The following is an 18,277-nucleotide window of genomic DNA, read 5'->3' on the forward strand; positions in this document are numbered from 1 at the left end:
AACCACCTCAGGAGGCACATGTGAGGCAGAGAGCACAGGACACTTGCATGTGACAAAGAGAAGAGATGTTGGCCTGCTATCAGGGGACAGAAAAGGGACAACTTAATATGATGGATGGATTCATAGCCGCTCTTCAGAGGGCACCACGAACGGAGGGAGGACTTGGGAGAGGCTCCCCACCCGAACTGGGGGCGGGGGGCGGCTCTGGAGAGTGACCTGCCTGCGGGGTTTGCAGGGACTGAGCTGCCTGGAGTATCACTGGGCCCACTGGAGGTCGGCAGGGTACCTGGGTGAACAAACTTCTAGACTGCCGTCCAAGTTGGGTGTGGAACTGACAAGGAACGTTGAGGTATAAGGCCACAAAGTAGCATCCTCAGGGGATATTGTTCCAATGAACCCTTTCTGAGGAAGCTGCTAGAGAGTTTCAGACAGAGAGATTGGGGAGGTCAACGTAAGGACCAGTGTATGCGGAATGTATACTTCTCCGTAGAACGGAGACTAAATGATGGTGATAAATGATGTGCTATCGTGTATAATGGCTGTGCGTGCTGACAACACAGGGACATAACATCTATCGAATATCGGAGACTGGGGGGTCTATATGACAAGAATCAGCTTGCTGTCTGATTGTCATATAATTATTAACCAGAAGTAAACCAACATTCATATCAGATATCTGGGGGATGGAGAGGGAAGAAGAGTTTTCTAGCCAATTTCAATACTGATCATTGTAGAGAACCAACACACATAGCCTGAAAAGAAAAGACTAAGGATATTATCTAGAGATACGTACAGTAATCATTACAGCAGAAATACAAGCCTTCCTAAATACCAATATAAATAGACAGGTGGGTAGGTAAAAAGAGAGAACCTCTGAAAGCTGAACCAAAAAATAAAAAATGTTTACGTCTAGGAGGGAGGCTGGGAGGGAACAGATGGAGGAGGCTTGAAGCTGGTCTTCTCTGAAAGTCCCTTTTTGTTGATTTTGGAATCCTGTACGTATTTTACATAATTATAAAACAAAATTACATTTTAAAAAATCCCTGAAAATTGAAAGTAAAATGAAACCAATGAACTTGGCTGTGTATCAAGTCGGTGGTGTAACCACAGGAACTATTCCAAGTGACTTTACAACAAGTCACTTGAACATTCCTAGTGGGATAGACAGTAACAAACAAAAGTTACAAAACAGTTAAAAATCCCAAATTGTTTTCAGTGATCAGCGTTGGTAGTAATGGGATAAGTGAGTATTTCGGTGTCAGTAAGAACCCGGATTTTTGTCCAGGAATGGAGGAATGAAGAAAGAAAGATAAGGTTAAGTCAAAATCCTGTGGTCCTGAGTTAGAACTGGAGCATCTGTATGAAATCACCATCCCTGTCCACTGGAAAGGCCTAGAAGCAGCGATGCATCCAGTCATCGGGGAGTACACCTAACAGCCAGGTGTGGTCCTTAAATCCCTCTATCCATGGAAAGGAGCTGGGGCTCCTTGAAGCAGAACTGATCCGGGTCTTGGGTAGGGAATGTTCAAGGTGAAGCCCAGAACAAAGTGTCGTACTAGCAACAAGCTGTAATGGACTTTCGGGTTCGTGTCAAAAGTCAGGTTGAATGAACTTCCGCTTGCCCAGCTCTTCAGGGATCCACCCCTATGACCGTCCTCCAGCAATACAGAAGATTCCTTGCCGCTCTGGCTGCCCCCCCGGGGTTACACCGTTTTCTCCATTTCCCTCTAAAAATGTGCTCTCTGGAGTGGGCCATGAGTCTCTAAACAGACTCCACGTCAGAGAGGAGAGGGCCCCTCCTGTACGGTCGCTCCCCAGGAGCCAGGCCTGCTGCTTCCCAGAGGACCCTGCCGCCTGGCCCAGCGGGAAGGCAGGTGCTCAGCCATCAGAAAGTCACCAAGTTGGCCTCTCAGAGCTGCTTAAACAAGGTGCTCTTCTAGGGGCCTGAGGACCAAGAGCGGGCCCCTCCCAAGCTTACAGGGGCAGGGCCCATGACTACTTTGGGGCCTGTTTGCTAACAAGTGTCTGTCCATTGGGCAGAATTGGGGGTGAGACTTGCTTTCACTGTAACTGTCTAGTCGGGGGGGGGGGGCTACGGGGGGACATAGAGCCCGCACCTCCTCTTGTTGCTGGAGGCCACCCCCCTTCACCAAGAGAGACTCATCAGATTGCTGACCAGCCAAACTGGCTTAGGTCAAGAAGATACATTTGGGTGGAATTTTATAAGACTGAGAATAGATGAATATTGCCGTAAATAAACTTGCTAATGGGGACATCTGAACTCAAAAGACATAAATCAGGGGATACTGTTTCACCTTACCAAAAAATCATGTGTTAACACAACACTGTAAAGCAATTATACTCCAATAAAGATGTTAAAAAAAATCATGTGTTTCAGTAATGAAAGAGAATGAAGTGGGTAAATGGATAAACTATGGTACATCAGACAATGGAATATTATTCAGCTCTAAAAAGAAATGAGCTATTAAGCCATGAAAAGACATGAAGGAACATTAAGTGCATAACACTAAGTGAGAGAAGCCTATCTGCAAAGGCTACATGCTGTATGTGGGACATTCTGGAAGAGGCAAACTACGGAGACACTAAAAACATCAGTGGCTGCCGGCGGGGCGGGGAGCAGGGGGGCGGCGATGAACCGGTGGAGCACAGAGGATCTGTAGAGCAGTGAGAATCCTCTGTATGTTACTATAATGATGGCTACACGTCCAAACCCATAGACTGTACACCACCAAGACTGGCTCTAAGGTAAGCTGTAGCCTCTGGGAGATAAGGATGTGTCAGTGGAACAAACGGACCTTGGTGGGGACGTCAGTGGTGGAGGAGGCGTGCGTCTGTGCAGGGCGCACACGGAATGAAGTACTGACTCCTGCTGCAGCGTGGGTGCCCATAAACCATCCTGCTGGCGAACAGGCTCTGGGGTTTGTCCCTGGTCTTAAAAAGCAGATCTTTCTTAAGAATGACTTTGTCGTGGAACTGGCAATGGCGTTCCCTCAAAAAATTTTCAGTCCCCGAAATCGTTTTGGTCAGTTAAGGCTCTGTCAGGGCCCTAAAGTTCAAACAAAAAGAACTTGACCCAGAAATATGAACTTGCCTTTGTCTAGTTGATGCCACCTGACACATAGGTCATCTGCTCGGGGCAGGGGCTGGGGGTGGGGGGAAGTTTTGCGACCAAAATGCAAGTTCTGTTTCTGAGGGTAAAGGAACATCTCAATAGCCAGACCCAAGCTGGGTTTCCAGAATGTTCTTTAGAGTTGACTCTGGATCAGCAGAGTTGAAGGTGGATATCCCTCTAACGATGGTCCATAGGATGTCCCAGCAAAGGATACTGAAGCCGATCCCACACCCGGACGATGGTGCTGTGTCCCTGTCCCTCCGCCATCAGGCTGTAGGGTCTTCCTCTGGGTCACTCTCAGCCTGGCTCCAGCCCCTCAGAGGCTGGGCCCCTCGGTTGCCTGCCGCCGCTGGGGTCCCAAGTGCCCAGAAAGGCTGGGCCCCATCAAGGTGGAGGGTGAACTAACTTTGCCATTAACAAAGCATAAGGGGAAGCTACTTTTCTGTCCCATTTTTGTTGAGAGCCTCAAGTACCACGTTCCAGCACCTCATCCAGCCACGTGCTGCTGGGCATCCACTCTGGACGGTGTACTCCTCGGTGCCCAGCTTCCTGGAGTCCAGACAGCAGACCTCAGCTCATTTCCTGTCCTCGGGCTGATGTGGACTCTTAACTATGGTACAGCTGAATCAGCGTTATTCTCCTTCATGCCCTGCAGTTATTACTTTTTTTAAAACAGCCATAGGAAGGTTAGCTTTCAATCAGATTGTTAAAGGTCTTTGGAGGGTTCACTCAGATGGTTTAATTAATAACCACAAGCTTCGTTGCAAGTACCGTTGCGTGTTGGATACAATAAACTCTTCAAGTGACTGGAATTTTTGAACTAAGGAGCTCTAGACAGAGAAGGAGCCTGGGCTGGGGTCCAGGAGGGCCCGGATCCTGAGGGCTGAGGAGGCAGATGGCCCCGCCTGCATTCAGCCCCTCGAGAGACAGAGAAGATGTTTCCAATTAAAGTCACTTAGAAAAGAGACTTTGGCAATGATGGAGACGCAGCATTCAGAAAAGAACAACAATCCCTGGCATTTGTGAGCTGTGGGTTTGCAAAAAATCTGCTCTCCCTGGATTTCAACGGAGTGGCTTGGGGGAAAACAGGATTGGAAAAGCCTCAGATTCCAATCAGCCCAAGGTGACTCTGGCCTTAGGACTTCCAAACTGTCCCACTGCAGTGCATGTCCCTGTAGTGCAACCGGCGAACCACTTGGTTTTCAACCTATTTGTCGGCTTCTGTATTTTTCACCTTTAAACTGGGTTTGCTTTGGTTTGGTTTTCTTTCGGGTGGTATTCATGATGTATAAGAAAGAGAAAAGGTGGAAGTAGAGATGATTCTGGAAATAGGCCATCACCTGGCAGGATGGAGTTTCCAGGCCGTTGGGCAGGACCAGTGATTTTGTTCTTAAAATGATTTAGCTTCAGGAGTTCCCTGGTTGCCTAGTGGTTAGGACTCTGGGCTTTCACTGCCATGGCCTGGGTTCAATCCTTGGTCTCAGAACTGAGATTCTGCAAGCTGTGCAGCGTGGCCAAAAAAAAAAAAGATTTAACTACAACTCACTCATTTAACTTACTTAAGATTAGCTGTTTACTTCCTGGCAGTCACTGACATACTTGTGAATTCTTGTAACGTGAGAAGATCTAGCTTTACAAATGGTTTTCAAATGTAGCGAGAATTTGATGTATACTCAATTTAACAATTAATGAAGAGTGAATATATAAATTAATCATTTGCTGAGTTTGATTTTTCTATTTCCATAATTGCAGCCTCTAACTTTTTTCAAGACTTAAATGTTTTCAAAGGTCCTTGAAACCCTGGTTACCTGAGGCTCTGTGCCTCAGCGTCTGGAATGAAAGCGGTTCAGACACTCCCTAAGGAACATCCCAACTCCATTATGTCACTCTGCAGAATTCATTCTCCTTGGTTATCAAAGTGGATTCTCTCCAGAAGCCCATGAGGTGGGCTGCAAAAACATAAATAACCCCTTTTCTAGGGGACTGAGCCCTAGGACTCAGAGGCCAGGGTCATCCCAGGTCCTCCTTCTGTCCCCCTCTCTCAGGCCCCTGTCTCTCTCAACTTTTCCCACATCAACCAGCATTTCTAATATCTGCCCCACTTCCCTGGAGCTGGCTTTCCATGAGGTCAGAAGACCCAACAGGAAAAGTAACTGAAAAGTTTTCCCCAGAATGGCTGGGTCCTCCCAGAAGCCTCGTGGACAGCTGGTATGTAACCCCATTGAGATGGGGCAGGGGTCCCTTACTTTCCTGCGCTGAGATGGACGCACTGACCCGGGATGGAGCATGTCTCCCCTCTGGGCACACGTTCCACTCAGTTACCATCCCAAACCCAACCCGGGTTTGAATCAACGTGACCAGGATGGCCAGACAGGACATGAAGAACCCTGGCAAATGTTGTCCAGTGGGGCCTCAGGGACATTTGAGTTGGGGTAAAACCTGGCTTAGATGAGAAAGCATTTAACCAGCACCTACTAAGTTCTGGACACTGTGCTAACGGGTTGTTTTCACAGCTCAGTGAATTCTCACACCAACTGCAGGAAGTGGGTACTTACCATTGCCCGTGTTTTACAGGTGAGGACAGTACCTTGCCCAGGGTGACTCAGGTAGAAAGTGGCAGAGCTGTGGCTAAACCCTGGCAGTCTGACTTCAGAGTCTGGGGAGCCCCTACTCTAAATAAAAGGTGAAGGGGAATGTGGCTCTTGGGGAGGGGACAGTAATGGGGGGAGAATTCGTTTCTTGATTTTCTATTGGAAAAGTGTGTAGAGTGTGTCATCTGATAGGGTCACGCAAAGAGGGCTGGAGAGGAAGGCTTCACAGAAGACTGTTTACCAGTGCGGGGAGGGTTTAGGGGAACCCACAGGGAAGGGTGCAGGGCCCTGGGCCAGCCATGGTGGCGGCTTTATGTGGTAGAGGGGCAGCTGGGGGAATACATATCCCCTTCTCTATTTGCCTCCCACCCTCTGATCTTCTGCCAGGGCCTTAAGTTGGCCAAGCACAACCAGAAGCAGGGGCAAGAAAGGCCCCAGGCCACAGAAATCAGTGTCTCTGGCTCCGGAAAAGGGCAAAGCGAGGAGAGGAATGCGCAGGGTCGAAGAAGTGGAAAACATCCAGCACACGATCATTCGTGTGAAAAGCAGATGCGAGAGACTTGTATCTATGTCTCTATGCATTCATATGCTTGCTTATAGATGCATGAATTATTTTTGGAATGTTAACACACACAAAAGGCATTGGTAGAAACTTCTGAGAAGAAGTGGCCTACTTTCCATGGTGTAACTTTATGTACGGTTTGGTTTTTATCCCGTGTGTGTATTATATATTCAATCCATCCATCCACCAATCATTAACAAGAATTGATGTTTTGGGGCTTGGGATGCAGCCAGTAAGGGCATGCCTGTGACCTATGCTAGACCAATCATAACACCTCACCAGGCTACGGTGACTCGTGGAAGGCGTTGGCACATGACCCAAGCTCAGCCAATCAGAGCCTCCCATGAGCTTTTCATCCTGGAGCTGGGCAGGAGAGGTCCTTTTCCTTTCCTGTGGTTGCAGAGTCATCAGGAGGTGGTTCTAGAGCTGTAGGTGGTAATAGTAGCTAACAGTTACATGATACTTACATTCCGTTGAAACCTGCAAGTTACAGATGATAGACTCCATTTTTCATCCCCGAATGGCAGTTTCAGCTAGTTTAAACTAGTACACGCCAGGCCCTTCAGGAGAGGGGGCTCTGCAGGGCAGGTTCACCAGCATAGTGGGAATTTTGGAGCCGATTAGAATTCTGCCCACTTTACCTACACTGACTCATTTAATCTTCATAACAACACCCGCATAAAATGGGTGTTACCGTTATTAACCTCCTCCTATGGGTGCGACGGCTGAGGAGGAGAGAGGCTGGACAGTTCGTGCGAGGCTGCAGAGGACTCTGGTGCTTCTCTGCCGGGCCCCAGTGTGGAGGAGCCTCTCTGCACTGGGGGCTGGGGTGCAGAGGACAGGCAGAGCGGCAGCGTCCCAAGCGGTTCGGATCCCGGCCCTATGCCTCTCCAGGGGCACACCACCTCGGCTAGGCTCTCAGCTCCGTTAAACTCACCCATCAAGGCACCTGCCATGCTCCAGCAAGACCAAGGGGGATATCTGGTCTTTGCAACTGACATAGCCGGACTTCTAAATCAGTTTCCCCATGCAATCGGTTGAATAGTGGCCCTCCAAAAAGATATGTCCATGTCTTAACCCTGGAAGGTGTGAATGTGGCCTTGTTTGGCAAAAGGGCCTTTGCACATGTAGCTAAGAATCTTGAGATGAGATCATCCCCGGTTTAGGGTGGGCCCTAAATCCAACGACTGGGGTTTTTATAAGAGAAAGACAGAGGGAGATTTGAGACACAGGAGAGAAAGACCTGTGAAGACGGAGGCAGAGACTGGAGTGATGCAGCCACAAGCCAGGAACGCCTGGGGCCACCAGGAGCTGGGAGAGGTGAGGAAGGAACCCCCCAGAGCCTTTAGAGGGAGCACGGTCCTGCCAGCACTTTGACTGTAGACCTCCAGCTTCCAGAACTGTGAGAGGATAAATTATTGTTGTGTTAAGCCCCCCAGGGTACGGTTATTTGATACAACAGCCTTGGGAAGCTAATGTGCCCCATGACCTCTTTTCTTGCCAACTGTGTCCAGAGGGGGTGTCAGAAATGGAGCAGAGCTCTGGAATGGTCCAAAGCGAGATCTGGATTTGGTTTTCTACTGACCCCTGAAGAAAGCGGTCAGTAGACCCCTTTTTTTCTGCTGAAGAAAGCCCTTTAAGGATTCCAGAGGTGGAGAGGGGTTGAGGATAGGGGAAGTTGAAGAGTAGTGAGGGAATCTTGGCTCATTTAGAAGATCAGAGAGGTTTCTAGAATGGGGAGAAGCTAGATTTGCTCTAGATAATTTTCTGATTTTCTCAGACTTTCTATGAGTCTCCATGGCAGGCAGAATTCTGAGACGGCTTCCAAGATTCCCACCCCCACCCCCGTATGTACTCGCCGTATAATCTATAATCTCTGTATAGTCTCATGTCCTTGAGTGTGGGTAGACCTGTGAATACAATCGGATATTTATTCCCTTGGTTCTCTTACATTATATAAGACTCAGAGGTAGCTGACTAGAGAGAGATTCCCCTGCTGGCTTTCAGATGTTAGCTGTCATTACGAGAGGGCCAGGTGTTCAGGACCTGAGGGTGGCCTCTGGGAGTTGAGAGCGACCTCCTGTTGACAGCCAGTAAAGAACTGGGGATCTCAGCCCTATGACCGCAAGGAACTGAATTCTGTCAATGACCCTGATGGTTTGGAAGTGAGCCCCGAAGGGAGCCCCGCGCGTCAGACGAGACAGCGGCCTCAGCCCACACCTCGACGAGGTGTCTCTGCCAGGTGAGCAGAGACTCAGCCAGCCTGTGCTGGGACTCCCCACCCTCGAAACCAGCAAGATAATGAACATGGACCGTTTGAAGCCACGACTTTGCCACCATGGGTGATGCGCAATAGAAAACGAATGCAGTTCCTGACCAAAGTTCCTCCCAATTATAAATGAATGAACGCTGCTGAGCCTTGATTTTGTGGGTTTTTTAAATGATCCCATATTAAAAATGGATGTATATTTTTAAGCTGTATTTTTAGATGAATCACACATTCGTTAAAAAAAAAAATTGAAAGTCTCTAAAGAAAATAGAAAAAAGATGAGCAAAAGATGATCCTTGCTTACTCATAAATGTGCTCGAAACGTCCATGGCAGTTGCCTGCTCATCACCCTCTGTGTGGCCGGCAGCTTCCCCCAAAGCCCCTCGGGTGGTTTCAGAGCAGGGAGATGTCTCCCATGAACAGCTTTCCCCGATTCCCCAGACGGCTCGTTTCTGGCAGGTTCTTCCAGCACAGAACCGCAGCCACTTTTCTGCCATTCCATCAGCCCCAGCCGCCGAGACCCGGATCTCAGCCCTGGCGGTAGGAAGGGGAACGCTTGTCCTTGAGAGCCCCATCCCAGTGCTGGGAGTCACGAATGCTCCTTACACTTGCTATTCACATATTCTTTGGAGTTCTCTGTACTTCTCTCCAGCCAGTTGCTCATACCCAACCCTGTCATAGTGCCTGATTCTTATATTGCAGTTTACCTGTAGTTTGTAGATTCTTACATTGACTGACCCTGTCGTTTCTCTCTCCTGATTGGACCCAGACTGACGCACCGTCCCCCAGCAGCACGTGGGCACCATGTGCTAACAACTGGGTGGATTGATTCAGAGGCCTGAGGTGACAGGGTCCTGTCTCCAAAGAGCAAACATAATGCCCGTGTTAAGTGGACAGAGCACAGGGCTACAAATTAAGAGATTGGTTCCAGACCTGGTTCTGCAGCTAAGTGTGGGATTGGAGAAGGTGGGGAATCATCCAATCTCTCAGTTTCCTCCTCTGTCTCTGTGGCCTGAAGGTAGTGGGCTGCAGGGCCTCTGTGTTAGGGTAAAAGCTAAGCTGCCGTGACAAAGCGACTTGAAGAACGCAGACATTTATTCTCTCTCACATAAGTCCTTCCATGAGGGGTCCAAGGTGATAGGGCTGCTCTGCTCCACGGGAGTAGAGCTGCTCAGGGACCTGGGTTCTGTCCATCTTGTTGCTTCATCATCACTTAGGGAACCATCCTCATCTGCGTGTGTGCAGTTCCTGGGATGGTGGAGAGCGTGGGGGAGCGGACTCAGAAGTGTGCTGTCACCTCCATTTGCATCCCAGTGGGGTGTGCTTGGTCACATGACCATGCTGACCTGCACAGGAGGTTGGGAAGTGGAGCTTTCCAATGGAGCGGCCGTGGGTCCAGCCACCGCCCGATTACATGGAAGATGGGGGATGACCATCAATGCCCACCTCCTCTGTTCCAGCTCTTCCAGACTCCTCCACGTGTCACCCAGCCACTGACAGTGAAAGAGGGAAAACATCCTGTCCACACGGGAAATCCATGTCTCATCATTCTGTGTTGCTAATAAAGTCAAGATCTGTAGAGATTGCAAGAATGTCCTTTGTTACTGAAGAGTAAGGAAGTGGCAGGTGCGCCTAACAAAACACTCCCGTGCGTCTGCTGGGGAATACTGACTTTTTTCCTCCAACGTAACAAATTAGAACCCAGCTGGTATTTGAGAAGTCTGAGCTAATGCTTCCTGGATCTGTCTGCATATGGAGCAATAATGAAAAGTGAAGGAAATGAAGAAAAGGGAAGAAAGTGATGAGCTTAAAGAACCCCCGTGTGTCAAGTAAAACGAAGGCTTGGGAATTTTTATTCATTTTACTCTGGGGTAGGATGGTATAGGATTTAGGGAGACTGAGGGTTAAAATGGAGACCTGAAAGTAACTTAACCCATCTCTAGCACTTCTCTGTGCCAGGCACTGTTCTAAGACCTTAGAGTGATAGTTCATCTAATCCTCACAATAATATTTTGTAATGAGAACTTGTTGCCCATTTTAGAGATGTGGAAATGAGCGCAGAGAGAGGAGAAATAACTCGCCCCAAATCACACAGCTAGGAAACAGTGGAGCTAGGATTTAAAGTTAGATAATTTGGCTCCAGAGTCCATGCCAGGGACCAGAAAACTTCTTCTGTAAAGCATCAGCTACTAAATTTTTTTTTTTTTTTTTGCGCTACGCGGGCCTCTCACTGTTGTGGCCTCTCCCGTTGCGGAGCACAGGCTCCCGACGTGCAGGCCCAGTGGCTCCGCGGCATGTGGGATCTTCCCGGACCGGGGCACGAACCTGTGTCCCCTGAATCGGCAGGCGGACTCTCAACCACTGCGCCACCAAGGAAGCCCCCAGCTAGTAAATATTTTAAGCCCTGCCAGTCACGTGGTCTCTGTCACAACTACTCAAGTCTGCTGCTGATGAGTGAAAGCTACCACAGACACGTAGAGACACATAAGCGTGGCCGTGTTCCAATAAGAATTCACCTGCGGACACTGTTGAATTTCATGTAATTTTCACATGTCACGAAATACTCTTCTTCTTTAATTTGCTTTCAGCTATTTATAAATGTAACAAGGATTCTTAGCTCAGGTGCTGTTTTGCCCCCCACTGGCCCGTGCAATTGACCTTGACCTACGGAATCGTAAAGACGTGAAGCATTTCCCGAGTGCTGGCAGCGCCAGGCACTGCGCAAAGGGCTTTCCGTGCCCTGTTCCACGAACTTGCTGCCTTCAGGGCAGCAGTGAGGAAGGACCCATTACCGTCTTTCATACTTTATACGTGAAGAAGGCAAAGAGTCCCTAGATGAGGCAGAAGAGGATGCGAAGCCTCTGAGGACCAGCATGGAGACCTGGTCACGGAGCGGCAGGAAGGGCTTGGACTGGCAGTCAAGGCACTCACAGGATCTGAAAACAATGGTGAAAAGTTCTCTTCATCAGTCTTGTTGGAATGGGAGGAAAGGGAGAGCATACATGCAGAAGAATGGGCAGCAGGGACATATGCCTAATCGTCTCGATCATCTCCCATGGGAGGAAGGTACAGCTGAAGGAGGCGGTGGTCTGATGTGAGCGCTGGAGGACACGTGGGACTTTCACTGACTGCTCAGATGAAGCTCCTCCTGCCACAGGTACAAGCAGAGATGTGTGTGCGAGGGTGGGCTGGCCGGACGGGATGGGCCGGCAGAGAGGACGGGCATCAAGCTGGCTTCGTGGCTGCCTTGTCTTGGTCCCCATAGCATTTGTTTCCTAGATGGATCAGCGGGGACCACAGGGGCCCTGAGCCTCCTCCAGGTGCCTGAGTGGCAGCCCCAGAGCATCCTCGAAGCCTCTATGAGCTCCCTTCTGGGCTTTCTGGCTCCCAGGTCCTGGTCCCCCTTCCTTGTTAGTTTCCTAGGGCTGATGTAACCAGTACCACAGTCTGGAGGGCTTAAAACAAATACAAGCAAATGTACAAATACAAACAAAATGTGTTTTCTCACGGTTCTGGAGGCAGGAAGTTCTAATCAATCTTGTGCTCCCAAGACTCTAGGGAAGAATCTTTCTTTGTCTCTTCCAGGGTCTGGTGGCTGCTGGCAGTCCCTGGGGTTCACTGGCTTTGTGGCTGCATCACTGCAGCCTCTGCACCCCTCTGCACACGGCCTTCCCCTCTGTGTGTATTAGTGTGTCTCCTTCTGTTCTCATTAGGACAGCAGTCATTGGTCACTCTACTCAAGGATGACCTCATCTTAACTAATTTCTGCCAAGACCCTATTTCCAAATAAGGTCACATTCAGAGGTTCTGGCTGGACGTGCATTTTGGGAGGGGACATTATTCAATTCACTACATTTCCTTACCCCCATATTGCTAGATTCTCATGTCTAAAAAAAGTATTAGTTGGAGAAAATAAGAAGAGTTTTTCCCCTTCTCGCAGGAGTGAGGAAAGATGGTAAAACGACTGTCAATTTTGGAAGGAATATGCAGTGCATTGGAAAGATGTGTGACGATGACGGTGATGATGTTTTCATAGATTAGCAGCCTCCCGTCCTCACAGAGGCGTGAAGAAGATGAATGCCTTGGAAAGCTCCTGTGTTCTAGCGCTGTATTACTACTGTTATTATTATGATTATCCCACTGTTCCCATTTTTGAGGCGGCTGCTGTAATTATGGTAACCGGTTTGGATATTTTAGAAAGATATCACGAATGATTAAGCTATACATTAGTCACTTGGACTATGCAGTAGCTCTTCCAAGTTCCAGGAGTATAACTGGGTGGTGGTGAGGGATCTATAATTGTTACTCCCGTGTCATTCACAGAGAAATCGAGACCCACAGAGTTCAAAGACTTGCCCAAGTCCTTGGCGTGGTCAGCGTTAGACAACTCTGGAGCCCAGCACCCCCGTTGCAATGACCATCCTCTTTCAAATATTTTTATAGGCTTAGAATGGGGGTTCAGGGACTTCCCTGGTGGTCCAGTGGTTAAGACTCCACGCTCCCAACGCAGGGGGCATTGGTCGAGGAACTAAGATCCCGCATGCTGCATGGCGTGGCCAAAAAAATAAATAAATAGAAGAAAATAAACAGGAGAAAAGTTAAAAAAAAAAAGGAATTAAAAAAGTATTAGAAAAAGAATGGGGGTTCACCGCGGCTCACACGCCCCAAATTTTTCAGGGAGTGGCTTATAAACAGCCGTTTGGTCCAGTGCGCTTGGCAGAGATGCAAATGCAGGGAGGAGCCTCCAGAATTAACACCTTCTCTCTGGAAGCGGAAGAGAACAGGCGGGGCGGAGGAGGGCCCTTCATACCTGACTCCCTGGAAGCTTCAGAGAGCAGAGAGTCCACAAAGGCGGAGGAGCAGGCACTTTTGCTGGAAGGCTGCTTTGGGGACAGCCCTGTGACACTTCCCGGCCACTTTTGTCCGCCTTTCTTGCCTTGTGAATGTTTAAAATTTTCTTTTTTATTGAATGAAAGCTTCTTTAAATTCTACAGTGCTTTACAATTTTCAGATGCCTTGTGAATACTTCCTGGGGGCTGGGGTGGACCTCATACTGAGCTGCTGCCCCACTGTTTCCCCCTGTTGAATGCAAGCCATGACTCTGCAGTTTACAGGCTGAGAGCTGTCAACTTTTTAAGAGAGCTCTAGGGAAAAAGAAAAATCCACGCTTGTGCCCGGGAGGTGCTAAAAATAGGAAATTCCTAGCTTCCTGAAGAGCAGATCAATGAATAAATAGGCCATAAACAAATATGGTTATTTCTGCCGGAAGTTTTCTTTTCTTTCAATTGTTCCCTGGAGCGACACAAACACAGATTGATAGGTTTGTTTTCATTAATTCAAAAAACATTTCTTGGACCCCATCTATGTGCAGGGTGATGCAGCAGCCGGATTTCTGAGAGGTTGGAGGTTGCCTGAGGCGAATCCTCCTGGGGATGTTAGGAGAGGATGGAGGTCAGGGCCATGCTGAGAACCCCCTCCTCTGTTCCAGAAAATTCCTAAGATCCTCTGGGAGTCCCAGCCTCCAGCACCCCACTGTGGTTGCTGAACTAATTCACACTTTGGAATTGAGGCTGTGTGTGCTGAGGTGGGCTGGGGGATAGCAGGACTCAACATGGGACAGGGTGGTGTAGGCGGTGGGCCTGAGAAAGTCCTCCGCGCCGCATCCTCCAGGCGCACCTGTAAACGTGGTCTTCGTGTTGGGTGTGTCCGTACAGCCTTGCCTCCAAGTGTGGTCCCAGCCTTGGCATCCCTGGGAGCTTGCAGAATCTCGTGCCTTTGCCCAGACCTCTGGGACCAGAGCTGCATTGTCACAAGCCCCCTGGGGGATTAGAGCCTGAGAGGACTTGCTCTGGAACTCCACAGCTGGGACTGGCAAATCCCCTCTGGCCTCAAACCTCCCTCCACCTTCTGGAGGAGCTGCAGAAGCCATCTCCTTTGCCTCCAGATCTTCTAGTTCTTCCTTCCAACACCACAGCTCTTAGGAAACCCATCGCACGCAGCGCAGGCCTGGGTCTTGTCAGGACTGTGAAGGGTCTGAGATTTTGCCTGCTTCCAGGCTCACAAGGCAGCCTGTCAGTTTCATGGAGGCTGCCAGATGACAGATGCCAGATGACACAAGATTCCTGCGTCAGGGACAGAGGGCTTTATTACTCGTCGCGTAGCAAGGAGCACGAGATTGAAAAATAGAGGGTATTCATAGAATATCTGAGACAGAGCAAGGCCCACAGATGGGGAAACCACGGCCGTTGAAAAGACAGTTTGTTACGCACAGTTCCCAAGAGGAGGGGGCACACACCACACCTTGGGGGCCACACGGGGAGGCACCAGGGTTGATCGGGGCAGAGGGAGTGAGGGGAACATGGGCAGAAGCCTTTCCTCCAGAGGCAGGAACGAGTGAGGCAAGGCAGCAGCTTAGGATCGGCTGGCTTGAATAACTTCCATGGGCTCTGGGTGTAGGGGTGACCCTAGTGGTCTGGTGCCTGGGCCTGGGTGATTAGGGCAGGGGACAGTGGCCTGGTGCGTGAGGGCCCCATAAAAGGGGTGGTCAGGGTGTGGATTCTGGATTGGTGGGTTTGTATTTGAAAACCACACCCACAGGACAGTCACTTACCACATCTAGGAATTGGCTCTGCCTGGGAGGACACAGTCCCTCCGGGGTCAGCAAGGCCCCAGATGTCAAAGCATCAGACTCCTGAAAATATAAGACACCGTTAGTACAAGCTTAGTGTTGGCACTGGTTCTTCGTGGGTCCCACAGGGGCGACATGGAGGGCTCAGGGGATGCTGCCATGCAGTGGGTCTGCACCACAGCTGGGGGCCCTGTGCTCAGGGAACGTGCATGTTTTATAATCGGCAGTAAAGAAGCACACCCAGCCTGTGCCCCAGGGGTGACATTATTTTACCAGACAATAACCAAGCCACCCTTTCTTCTGCAGGGAGACGCCTCCATCCTCCTACCCCTCCTGCAAGGCCGTTTGCTGTACAAACATCCTTGATGGATGGCCTGCAACAAAAAAGCAGTTTGTGCCTCTGGTCACAGAATGCAGGTACGTGAGAAATACCCTCTATCAGCTTATGCTCTCACCCTCCTTCAGTTCATTTCTTGTCAGGAAATACCCACTGAGCACCTACGGTATGCGGTGCACTTTCTTACTGTTGGAAGCACTGTTGTTGACAAGACAGATGAGGTCTCTGCTCTCAGGGGTTTAATTGAAGGAAGATGAGGGAAACAAGTGAACAGGAGACACAGAGCATGCGGAGAGTGATTCGTGCTGTGAAGGAAATGTGACGGGTGATGGGATGGAGTGGTCGGGGGTACAGTCTAGATTGGGCAGTGGGGAAGGCCTCGCTGGTGACTGCGAGCTTTCCTGAAGTCCAAGGATTCTCAGAGAGTGGTCCCCGGACCCGCAGCATTGGCATCACCTGGAAATACTCTCAAAAGGTAAGTTCCTGGGCTGCCCCAGACCTACTGAATCGGAGGCTCTGGGGGTGAGGCCAGCGCCCTGTGTTTACGTGCCCTCCAGGCATTGCGGTTCGCGCTCAAGTTGAGAACCACTGATACAAGCCTTCCTCCACACGGCAGCCTGGTGACGGTTTAAAGGCCTCATTGAGCCCGCGGCCAGGCCTGACCCGCTCTGGCTCCTGCCCACCCTTCAGGCCTCTTTCCTGCTGGGCTGGCCCTTCCTGTGCTCCAGGAAGTATGCCTCAGCCTCTGCCGTCACTCTCCCCCCAGGGATGCTCCGTCTCTGCAGCCAGATCTTTCCGACCCTTTGGGCTTCAGCTCAAATGTCTCTCCCAGAGAGGCCCACCCCGACCCCATCTACCTTGGACCCCACCGCCCCCCAGGCACTGTCCACATCACTGTCCTGCCTGTACCCTGCGCATCAGTTGCCAGGCCTCAGGCTTGCCTGTGTACTTCCCAAGTACTATCTTATTGGCCATCTCCGACAGGGTGTGTCAGATGTCTCCAGCACACAGGTCAGCCCCTGAGATTTGATACAGGAACAAATGAATGTTTCATCCTCCCTGTGACGCCCACATCCTTCACCCGTGAGCAATTCAGACGCTCTGAGTCTCCAGGTGAACACAGCGAACGTGGGTGAGTTGAGGGCCGAGTACCAACCCCTGCTCTCTGGGGCAGGAGGACCAAATCCTGCCCACCATCTGCTGTTATGAATAAAGTTTTATTGACACACAGTCACAGCCACTCATTCACATCGTCCTCTGGCAGCTTTCCTGCAGTGGCTGTGACAGAACTGGTATGGTTCTGGCAGCCAAAAATATTTGCTATATTTACAGAAAAAGTTTGCTGTCCCCTGTCCTGGGCCTTGGAGTCCTCTAGGGGAGCAAGGGTAGGGATGGAAGAGCAGGGATATCCACTTCCTCCCTGAGGGGGGGACCCACGTCACTTCCGCCCGCATTTCACAGGCCCCACCCCTCTGCAAGTGTTGCTGGGAAACGCAGCACCTGGCCGGAAAGCGCCGTCTGGCAGTGTCCCTGCTCCTCGAACGAGGAAGTGTATTTGGAGCCACGCCTCTTCATCACGCTTCTGGTCCCTCCTTCCAAGACGAAAGGAACCGTCCCTCCGTTCTGAGCCCTCAGAGTAGACCTCACTCCCGCAGAACTAGCAGGTGGGTTTCAAGCACATCCAGCGCCTCCTCGGTCTTTAGAGATGCAGAAGCAGAGTCAGAGCAAGGAGGCGGGAGTCACCGAGGCCCCCCGGGAGCGTGGGTCGGAGGGCGCTGGGGGAGGCGAACAGAAATGCCAGCGATGAAAGTTGTGTTATTCATCCTTGTGGTAAACTGACACAAAACTGAGATTTTGCTCAACGTTTGCACAGTTCCGGAAAGACTTGGTTGCCAAAAATATTTTGTCTGCTCATTCAGCAGTTCTTGGGCTCTGCTCGGGGAATATGGGGCCTCCCTTTCCTCCAGAAAGCTGGGCTTCACCGGAAGCGCAGGGGCATGGGTGGCTGGACTGTCCAGCCTGCTGTGGTTCTGGCCGGGGACCCACCAGGGCCACGCGGCACCCAGACTCCTCCTGTGCTCGACAGCCTCCCGTGGAAACGAGCACTGCTCGCAGCACTGCTCGCAGCTGTCGACTCTTCTGCACCAAAAAAGGCTTAAGAGCTCTTCCCGTGAGCTTCCAGTTACCCCTGAAATCAGTCGAAGTTTTGCCTTTCAGCGTCTCCTTGATTGCTTTTGCCAGTCATTCTGTAAATTGCACATTTGCTATGTGTAGGGTTTTTTTCCTTTTGTAAGATTTGAAACTGATGCTTCACCTTTCCTTTAGATATTAAAATTAAAAGTTCTAGAATTCCCTGCCCACGAAGGTCAGCCTGGTGTGGTAGTCAAGAGCACAGGTTTTAGAAGGTTAGAGCTGGATGTGAATCCAGGATCCTGGCAAGAATTCACGGTTTAATTCTCTGAATGCTGTTCCTATGTCCTCAAAACAGAGAAATAGGAATACCTGCTACAGGGTTGTTGTGAGGACTGACTAGATAATGGGGGCTCCGCAGAACCTGCCACCCAGCAGCGGCTGGTGAATAGTGGCTGTGGTTCCTCGCCCCCATCATGATGTCCTCCTCCCAGGTGCTGGTCTCCTGGCTCCACGACTGGGCAGCCCTGACTTCCTGGGGTTGTCTGTTACTTAAACCCCTGCTCAGGGGGACCATCCTCTCATGTACCTGCATGTCCAAACGCTCAGTTCCCTGTGGGTTCTGTG

Source organism: Pseudorca crassidens, chromosome 3 (genome assembly GCF_039906515.1).
Source record: "Pseudorca crassidens isolate mPseCra1 chromosome 3, mPseCra1.hap1, whole genome shotgun sequence".
NCBI classification, from domain to species: domain Eukaryota; kingdom Metazoa; phylum Chordata; class Mammalia; order Artiodactyla; family Delphinidae; genus Pseudorca; species Pseudorca crassidens.